This window comes from Petaurus breviceps, unplaced genomic scaffold (genome assembly GCF_028583685.1).
Source record: "Petaurus breviceps papuanus isolate PSGF00001 unplaced genomic scaffold, PetGlider_PUasm1.0 80, whole genome shotgun sequence".
Taxonomy (NCBI): domain Eukaryota; kingdom Metazoa; phylum Chordata; class Mammalia; order Diprotodontia; family Petauridae; genus Petaurus; species Petaurus breviceps.
This window is the reverse complement of record NW_027186540.1, coordinates 16,577,921-16,589,025: the sequence shown is the minus strand read 5'-3', so window position 1 is coordinate 16,589,025 and position 11,105 is coordinate 16,577,921.

Below are 11,105 nucleotides of genomic sequence, written 5' to 3'. Positions count from 1 at the left end.
CTTCTTCTTCTTCTTCTTCTTCTTCTTCTTCTTCTTCTTCTTCTTCTTCTCCACCACTACCACCACCACCACCATTGCCACTCTAAGCTTTAATCACAGTTAAGCTTTCACTTATGTTAATGATCTCTAGTTTTCTTTTGAATTAAGGTGAAATTCCTCAGTCTACAACATTACCATTTATTATGCACCTATACTGTATGCAGAGAATTTCTAGATGATAATGTTAATAACACCATAAAACATAATATCAGCCCTGATAAGAGGCAGTGTGGTATAGTGTCTAGAGAGGTAACCATGAAAGTAGGAAGACCAGGGTTCACCTCTGATACATCCTAGTTCTACCATCCTAGGTCTATATCATATTAGTTATTCAGTCTACTTTGTTAAATTGTCAAATGCCTCCTTCCCATTAAGCTTGAAAAATTAACCTAAGAGGATTTTCCTTTATTTGTTTTTATTATTATATGGAAATGCTGTCAATTTGTGAGGGCTTATTTTGTAACCTGCAACTTTGTGGAAACTTTTGTCTCAATTAATATGTTTGCTGTTTCCCTAGGTTTTTCAAATTATACCATCATATCACCAGCAAAATTGGATAGTTTTATTTCCTCTTTACCTTTCTTTATTCCTTTAGTTATATTCTCTTGTCTTACTGTTATTGCTAGCATTTCCAAAATGATATCACATAATAGTGGGGAGAACAAATAGCCTTGCTTCCATCTTGTATTTAAGTATCTCCATTGTAGAAAGTACTTGGTTTTGATTTTAAATTGGTTTTTTAAATGATATTTTAAAATGTTCCCTCTATGCTTCTACTTTGTTGAATTTTTAATTATGGAAGTGTGTTGTACTTTGTCAAAAGCTTTTTTCTATATCCATTGAGATGATCACGTGGTGTTATATGTTTTTGTTGTAAATATGATTATGTTGATTTTTCCCTCATTTTGAAATCATCCTTGCATCCCTGATATAAATCCTAATTGGTCATAATGAATGACTCTTGGGGATGACAGTATTTTGCTTAAGAATTTTGAGTTAATGTTCACTAATAATATTGACCTATAGTTGTCTTTCTATGTTTTATCTTTCTGCTGGTTTGGGTATGTGGATAATATTTGCCTCATAAAAGCATTCTAGTAGGGTACACTTTTCTTGATTTTTAGAGTATTTTGTGAAGTATGGGTATTAGTAGTTTTCTAAAAGATTGATAGGATTGTCCTGTGAATCTTTCAGAAACATAAATATTTTTAAATCTCTTCTTTTTCTGAGATTTGGTTATTTCAGATCTTTAACCAGTCTTCTGAAAGTTTAGGTATTTTGAATGCATTCTTCTATTTCTTTTGTAGTCTCAGATTTGTTAGCATATAGCTGTGCATGATGTATTCTGACAATTCTTTTCATTTTTCTCATTTTGCAGTGATTTTACTTTGTTCATTTGGTATTTTATTGATTTGATTTTCTGTTCTTTTCTTCTTAATCAGATTAGCTAAGGGTTTATCAATTTTATTGGTCATTTCAAAGAACCAGCTTTTAGTTTTGTTTATCATTTGTATAGTTCTGTTTGTTTCTTATATGTATATAAGATATATATGTATATCTACATAAGATATATTTTTCTTTCTAATTTTTAATCTCTTCTTTTGTGTTAATTTTATTTGTTGGCTTTCTAATTTTTATTTTATTTTATTTGCTTTTTGGAGGGCAGTTGGGGTTAAGTGACTTGCCCAAGGTCAAATGGCTAGTTTTTGTGTTAAGTGTCTGAGGCCAGATTTGAACTCAGGTCCTCCTGACCCCAGGGCTGGTGCTCTATTCATTGTGCCACCTAGCCACCCCAGCTTTCTAATTTTTAAGTGCATATTCAGTTCATTAATCCTTTCTTTTTATTTTGTTAATGTATATTTGCAAGTGTGATTTTTTTCCCCTTGAGGCCTTCTTTAGTTGTATCCCAGAAATTTTTGTATGTTTTTTCATCTTTGTATTGAGCTTGCCTTATGGAATTTCCTTTTTCATTCTGTTTCACTGGAGTTATGCTAATTTTTGCAGGTGTCAGAGAGAACAATTCCCCATGGAGAATGCCCCCACCAATTCCCTGATTTTTTCAGTGCATAACCAATTTTCTAAACCCTTATTAATTCATCCCTGGGTACCTCCCCCCCACCTTTGTCTCAAGATCTCCTCCCTAATTCCATGCTTTCCTATTACATTAGGTACCATTTGTCCATAAGAATTCCAGTTTCTCCATCCCCCTAAAAGTAGGACACATACACTTCTTAAACATCAAGTATCATTTTTAACGTAGTTATTGTTTCTATGACATTCTTTGACTAATTATTTGGGATTTCATTGTTAAGTCTCCATTTGAATCCATATAATTTATTTGTTCATAATCCTTGACCAAACTACTATTTTAATGCTTTATGATCTACAAAGGAAATATGAGCTCTTTCTCCCTTTTTACATTTGTTTGTAATATCTCTGTTTTAAGGCTTTGACTATGCATCCCATCATAGACCTATACTCTCCCTTAGTTACCTTTTTTTTCCCTTTTGCCTCATGATCTCCTCTGTAGGTCCATAGTTTTCCACTCCACCAGGTGCCAGTCCTCAGGAATTCTACCCCCCCAATGTTAAGACAAGTAGGCTTTTTAAGCTTCAAATGCCTCAGTTCATGCCCACTTTCACATATCAACTCTTTCACTCATAGAAAAATTTATTAGCAGAAACACCTCCTACCACTAAAGCAACACCTCCTGCCTTTCTCTTCTTTTATAATATCCTCCCTGCCTCCTTTTCACCCACTCCCATATAGGTTCTTCTCTTTCATCTTCCCCTCCTTTCTATTCCTAGATTTGACTTTGACACATGGAGCAGCAAGCACCCCAAGTGTCCTCAGGGTTTGCTGCCAACACAGGTTATTGGATCTGCTTTGATAAAGGAAAGCAACTCAAAACAGGTTAACAAGCTTACTTTAACCAGTCAGACATATATCATTTACCTTGGTCAGGGGAAAAAGGTCAGCACCCCGAACTTCAAAGTATACAGGCAGAATTATCAAGACAGAAACAGATCAAGTAGACAGATTTCCAAATTGTCCAACCATTACATCCATACTCAATCAACATCTGGGTTTCAAAAAGCCAGGGGGGCTCCGGACAATGGCTTCCCAGAATCCATATCAAATCACAGAACACTTCTCAAAGTGAGCCCCCGAAACAAAGCCTCACATCAGGGCTTATATAGCCTTCTCCTGGCTCAGAGAATGTAACAACCTTATTGACCCACTGGCCAATCAAGAAGTATCTACTGAAAAACAAGCCTCCCACCCCAGGCTTCAGGTGTACTTTAGCCTAGGGGCAGGGAAGATCTTCCAAATTTGCATTCCCATTACAACACATCACACATTCATTTTTATTTCCCTCTTCTCTCATGTACTCAACCATGTTGTAACATTGTCCCACAAAAAATGATTTACTTGTTGACTAGGTGTCTCCAAGTTCTGTACCTAATGACCCAGACCAATCTCTTTACTATTACCTCAAAAGTACTTCTGTCATAGCCTCTGTCTCCTTGTGTACATTTAGAAAAAACTTCTAATTGGTCTCTCTGCTGTTACTCTGTTGTTTTTGTCATCCTTGGCTGATGCATTTGTTCACTCCTTCATGCATTTCTGTTGTTTGAGGTATTTCAGAATAAAATAATCTCATTAGTTTTGGTCTGCTTTCTAACAATGTTTAAAATGTCTCTTTATAATTGAATATTCATCTTTTTTCATGGGTAGTGAAACTCAGATTTGGAAGGTAGGTCATTCTGGGTTGCATCCTGAACTCTGCTGCTCTTCAGAACATATTATTCATTCCTTACTATATTTTTTTGGTGGGTGCAGAATAGTCATCCATTATTTGAATTTCCTTTCTTTTGTACTTGAAGGTATTTCTCCTAATAACTTGCTGTAATTGTAATGGAATTTAAAGATCCCCTTGTATTGGCTTGGTTTTGGGGTTAAGTGTTAAAACACAGAGCTTGTGAATCCCACTTGTGGGATGGACTTGACATGAAGAGAGGTAGCTGAACTGGGAGGAGCTGGTGCCATGGATAGAGAGGCCCAAGGAGAGAGAGGCCAAAAGAACTTTTGGGAGCAGCATCAGGGAGGCAGAGAGAGAGAGAGAGACAGAGACAGAGAGACAAAGAGACAGAGAGAGACAGAGACAGAGAGAGAGAGAGAGGGAGAGAGAACTGCCTGTTGAAGCCATTGAGACTGTTGAGGGCCAGTTGGAACTGCCCAGGACTTTTGAAAACTGCTACCCAAAGCTGCTGAGGACTGATGAGGCATGACTGTGGTCCCAGTATTTTTTTCTGTTGGTTTTGATGTTACTTTGCCAGATTTTTCTGCTGGTAAAGGATAGTGCTGTTGTTGCAGAGGTCCTGGAAACTTGCTGTTGGTTCAGAAGCCCTAAAGGAGGATTTTCTTGTTGTATATTTACATAAATCTTGGAGGAGGGTCTTGCTGATATTTTCAGGGGTCCTGAGACTGTTCTGCAGGCAAAGAGTAAATTGATGAGGACACTGGCATTGTATATTGTGGCTTTGTTAAGCATTGTCTTCCCAGGAAGAGAGATTGCTGAGAACTTACCTCGGGTCAAGATGAAGAAAAGATCTCTCTTGGATATTGAATGATGTGATGATATAGTAACCTTGTTGTGGCTTAGGGGTAGATGGCCTTTGTGCTTTCCACTGCCCTTTTGAGAATATGCTTGGTGATAACTGATGATAATTGTAATTCAGTTGTGATGCAGGGGTGGAGTACTTTGATTTTTGTACTTTGTGACTGATCAAATTAATGTACTTTGTTTATGATTAGAAATTAATCTCCAGTTGACTAGAGAGAAGACCTTGTGATTGACTAAATGAATGTATTATACAGGGGTGAAGTACTTGGACCTTAGTAATTTGTGATTGAATTAAGGACTTACTAAATTGTTGAGTTACACATGGTGAGTGCTGAATTTTGATTTTCTGTGAATGTTTTGCTGTAATCTGTTACTGAATAAATGGAGTTTGCTATGCTCATAATCTGAACCTGTGCTTGTGCTTGGCATTACACTTGCAGAACTTGTTTATTCATTGAATCATTGAAGTTAATCACTATGTGTCTTGTAATTTGCAGCCTGTTTTTTTTTTTCTGGAGTTTATTTGTGAGTTCTTTCAATTGATATTTCATTTTCAATGTTCAAGAATACCGGGCAGTTCTCTTTGTCCTGGCACACTTTTCTGGGAGAACTATGATCCCTAGATTGTCTGTGCATCCTGTCTTTGTAATCTGACTGTTTTCCTTTCATAATAAAGATATTTTCTTTTAATGTTATTGTTGGAGATTTTTGTTTTGATTTTTTGGTTTGGGGCATGTTGTTTTTTTGTTTGTTTGTTTTGCTTTGCTTCTCATCATCTAGATTTTCCTTCACTTCTAGATATTTGCATCCCTAATCTGTTGTTCATTCTTTTGTTTCTTTGGCAATAATTGTCATTCCAATTTTTTTCCAATTCTGCCCATTATTTTTGCAGTGCAGTCCATGAATTCTGCTTTCGTGGGTCTCATTTCTCTTTTGAACCACTTGGAAATAAGAGTATGCTGTGGTTGTATGTTCTTCTCACATTCTATATGGATTTTTTGCTCTCTTTGTCTCTGTGTGGAGTCACTTTCCTTTGTTTCACGTTATTTATTCAAAAATCCACAAACTAGTGTACTAGATCTAGAAGCCATGTTTTCTTTTGTTGTTAGTGATTTTCCTGTTGATCTATCTGTGTATGTTCGAGATCTTTAAATTTTATTCTTCCTGAAATCTCTGAATTCAACGGGGGTTCCCAGAGCCTATACCTCAAAGATATGTTGTATGTTTACAGAAATCTTGGAGGAGGGTCTTGCTGATATTTTCAGGGGTCCTGAGACTGTTCTGCAGGCAGAGAGTGAATTGATGAGGACACTAGAATTGTATATTGTGGCTTTGTTAAGCTTTGTCTTCCCAGGAATAAGTCTTTTTTCCCCTTATTTTCCTCTGTTGGTGGCTGCAGATCAAAGTGTTCAGCTTTGGGGTTTTGGGGGTAATAGAGACTCCAAAACACCAACACATTGCATCCTGCTGAATGAATTTGAATCAAGCCTTCTCTCAGACAAAGTAAAACAAGGTTTACTAAATATTTGCCATAATGGATAGACTCTTAAGGAGCCTAAGTATTTGTGATGCTTGAATTGCACAAGTGGGCCATAACAATCGGACACAGACTGAGTTTGTGCTAGATTGAATTTCAACAGCTTCATGGAGGCAAGATGGATCTTATATACAGAAAGACTATGGGAGGAGTCTAAGGGTGGTCTAGAGGATGGGTTTGGGGAAGGTCTTGAGGAGGAGTCTAAGGAGGATCTTGAGGAACTGAGTTCAGATTCCAGGAATGGGATTAAGGGCGAGAAATAGCTAAAGGCTACCTGGAGATGACTGACAATAGAGAGCTAGGTTAGTTTAAGGGTACCAGATTTGTGTATAGATATTTTGATAGGATCAAGCATGGGAAGTAGCTGAACAATGGAGGGCTAGGCTAAATTAAGATTAACAGATTTAGACCTAGGGATAATGAAAAGCTTTTGACCTCAGACAAATGCCTCATCAAGTGGTAAGACTCAAAGAGAGGTCAAAGGTTTTCCCAGAGCCTGTAAGTCATCAAAAGTGTTTCAAACTCATCCCATACTGGGCATTTCATAGCTCACCAGCCTAAGTCTCTGTTCCAATTACTTTTGGGTCTTTAGAACTACCTACAGCTAGATGCTATGCTCTTTCTCTCAGGCTTAATGGAGAGCTGCATGGTTTCCCTGATTTCCATTCTCCCCCCTTCCCTCCACCATGATGTACTGTCCTGGTGTTTGGCCATTCATTGATCTTCAACACTCCTGCTCAAGCAAGCTTTTGCTTCTAAAGGACTGCTACATGTTTTTGTTTATTGAGTAAATTTCTTCAGACTAGATCTGGGTTCTCCACAGCACTGGAAAGAAGAAGGATGTGGGGTTGATGAGGTGCAGGCTCTGGGAACCCCCTTGAGCTCTCCTTGAATCTTTGAGGTATAGGCTCTGGGAACCCCCATTGAACTCTGATCACATCATCCCATTTGATGAGGCATTTGTATGAGGCCATAAGCCTTACATTGTGGCTGGGCCCAGACCTCTGTTACTAGCCTAGCCCTCCATTGTACATCTACTTCCCACCCTTGAGCCTATCCAAATATCAATCCCTTGAACTGGTCTAGCAGTCCACCATTGTTGGCTCCAGGTAGCCTACAGCAACTTCCCATCCTTAATCACTCATTGACTTCTCCTGAAGACCTTCCCCAAACCCTTCCTCTAGACAATCCCTAGATTCCTCCCACAACTTTCTGTACATAAGACCTCATCTTCCCTCCATGTGGTGTGAGAACACCATAGAATGACCTAGCACAGGCTTACTCTGTGTCCAATACAAATGAATTTTTAATAAACTTTACTTTTCTTGGGCTGAGAAGACGAGTCAAATTCATTTGTCAGGACCTGGCATGTGGGTATTTTGGGGTCTCCTGAGCAACTCTAACCCTCTTTGTGGGTAACCTCTTCAGGGTGTGAAATTGTTTATTTTTATTTTTGCAAGTATAGACTCCTGTGGTAGATCCTTTTCTCTCTTAGGGCAGCGTCTTTACTGGAAGCTTGGGAAGAGGCTGGGGTATCCAGGGTCAATGAGCATCAAATCACACATTTTGTTTGTGCCTTCTTTTGTATTCTGGGCATCCTAGATCATAGAGAAAATTTCACTTCTTTTATTCTGGTGAATAATTTCTGATGTGGAGAGGTTTTTGAGAATGTGGGGAGCAGAGAAAATGTCTTATCATCTCTCTTATTGTTTACCTGACCCAGAAACTGTCTCTGATAAACTTTATACTAATTTCTTTTTGCTTATGGTCTCTCCCCTCTCCAATTCATCTTTCTCAAGCTACCAAATTTATATACCTCAAGTAAAAAATAATCTTTCCATGTCACACTACTGCCACTACATCTTTAAGTAGCTTCCTATTAATTCTTTAATAAAATAGAAAATCCTCTTCTGCTATTTAAAAACCTCCAAAATCTTTCTTCCACCTCCCTTTCCTGACTTGTTTCACATTACATTCCTTCATACACTCTGAATCATAGCCAGAATGACCTACTACATTCCCTGAATGGAGCTGCAGTTCTCTATGCTGTTCCACAGACTGGACCCCCAAATTGGAATGTTCTACCCCCTATTAAAGCTTTCTTTTTAGGCTTTTCCCTGCTATCATCTGAATGGGAAGTTTTCTTTGATCCTCCCCATTATGTGTATCTTCTTGCTTTCTGTTTAACTTTGTTTTTACTCATCTGTATTTGTTTTACACCCCAAGTAGAACGTAAGCTCCTCAAGAAAAGGAGTATGTCATATCTGTATTGTATACACCGTACATTACATAGTTAATAGTTTACTTTGTCATTGTTCCTTTGGTGATCAATGTGCAACATACACAGACTTTTGTACAGAGAAACATGAAAGAGATTGATGACATGCTACATAACTAACATAACATAATCTCAGAACTTCAAAATATAACAAATCTCAAAGATCATCAAGTCCAACCTATATCTAAATAGGAATCTGTTTATACAGGTCCTAGTCAATGAGTAGTCATCCAGCCTTTTACTTAATAACCTTTAGTAAGGTAAATCTATCCACCCTCTTAGGCAGCCCATTTCAGTTTTGTTTCAATCTCATTATAACCAATCCATTGGCTTGTTCTCTTTGTTAAACACTGAATCATTCCACAATTTGTTCCTAAGGTTACTTCTTCTGTAATAAATTTCAGTCAATAGTACCTTATCTTTTCCATTTCAATTCTAATCATTTGTTAAAGGCGATATTATCACGTACTAGGTTTATTTTTGTACATCCTATTGTTAAAGGATTCGACAAAGAACCAACATGTATATTAGACATTGATATGTATTCTTTGCAAAACACTTTTAAGTTAGACAAGAGTCCTTGAGATATTCATCTAGAAAATTTCTACATGGTTACAGACATGAACTGTTGAAATGGACAAATAAGAAAATATGTAGAAGGCTATGGAGTGATATTTAGAAGACTTAGCATTATAATCTAGAAGGAAATGGAAATATGGACTGTCCCACCTAGGAAAACCAAATACTCAAAGCCAAATACTCATACTCAAAGACAAAAATGTTCATAAGAAAAAGATAATTGAAAATAGTCATTTTTTGGATATCCCAAAGGTACTATGCTCATCTAAAAACTGATTCCTAGGAAAGGAGGAAACTCTAAAAGCTGGAAGACTTTTCAGGAGATTCTGGGTTATATCACCATTCAGTGAGATTTAATCAAACTGTCACACATGCTTTTTTCTGATTCCCCTTCAGTTGAATGAGATAATGATAACTGGTTATATAAAGTTTTTAGAGTATTTTGAACTTTGAGCTAAATGCCAAGAAGTGGTTATGTAATGATATAATTTTATTGCTGATCTATTTACATGGAAAATATATTTTCATTTCCAGTAGGTGAACAATCTCTTTTGCATGTGTTTAATATTTATTACTATTTTCTTCTTATATGCTGAGTTAGGGGTTACATGTGGAGATGATTACTGTCCATCCTAGTACCTGACTCAAGTAATAAATTCTATTCTGATGAGGCTCTTGCCTTGCCAATTGCACAAACTGTTCCTGATCCTGAACCATTTCATCCCCCCCAAAAATAACTACTTCAGAATCTTCATTAAAACTTCTATATTTCCAATGCTATGTTGCTCTCAGAAAGTTATAGCCACGTGCCAGAAATGCGTGGTGGGAATAAAAGGGGCAGAAAAACAACATATAAGGACCTTCGATGTCTTTCTAGATGAAACCCTTCATTTTAAATACGTATGTGTGTATGTATCTCTATATATGGAGAATGCACAAGTTCTCTATAGTTTTAATATTATATGCTCTGTACCTGTGTATATACACACTCCTGTGTACAAGTATATAATGCATATATACATTATATGCACATTGGCTGTTGTCCTTCATTCTCAAAGAAGATCAAAATGACATCACTGTGTAACTATGTCAAGTTACAATGTGTCTGACTATGGCTGATCAGACCAATATGAGTGGCACAAATAGTCTATGTGAACATTTGTGCATCTTGCATTCCTTTTGAGCTACTTCAATTTTCCTTTGCTCATAGAACACAGCACCTTCTCTGATGAGGGTACACCATGCTAGACAGTCCTTTGTCAATGTCTCCCATATCATGCAATAAATTCCAAAGTTTATGAGAGATCTTACGTTGAATGTTCTGACCAGTGTTGATACATGGAGCTTTATCATTCAGGAATTCTCTGTGCAAATGAAATCACAGATCCAGTCCCCTTTTCTACCAAAAGTCTAACAAGGCTCTCAATAAATGTTGAACTTAAGAAATTAGTAGGGTGTAACAATTGGTCTTGCCATGAATGGGAGTGATTTTATTTACTGAATGTAACAGACTATGACCACGTAGACAACTGACAAGAATCTCATCCATGCCTACTAGTAGCTTACACTCAGGTAAAAAAAAAAAGTAAGTACTGGCAAAAATTAATGTTCCCTCTTTGAGGAGGCTCATTAGGGCACTATTACATATTAACATCCTTTTATAATGAAATACCTGGGGGTTTTATATTTTTATATCTTATTATTTCCCAATGATATTTTATGGGTTGCATGTGGCCAGCAAGACATGTTTGACACCACTACATTATAGGATAGTATGTTATTCATGACAAAAACCTGTCCTAAATTCTGAATCTAAATTTTATTTAAAGATATATTTTCTTGGGGCAGCTAGGTGATGCAGTGAATAGAGCACCAGCCCTGGAGTCAGAAGGACCTGAATGCAAAACTGGCCTCAGACACTTGACACACTTACTAGCCATGTGACTTTGGGCAAGTCACTTAACCCCAACTGCCCTCCAAAAAGAAATACAGATAGATGATAGATAGATAGATAGATAGATAGATAGATAGATAGATAGATAGAT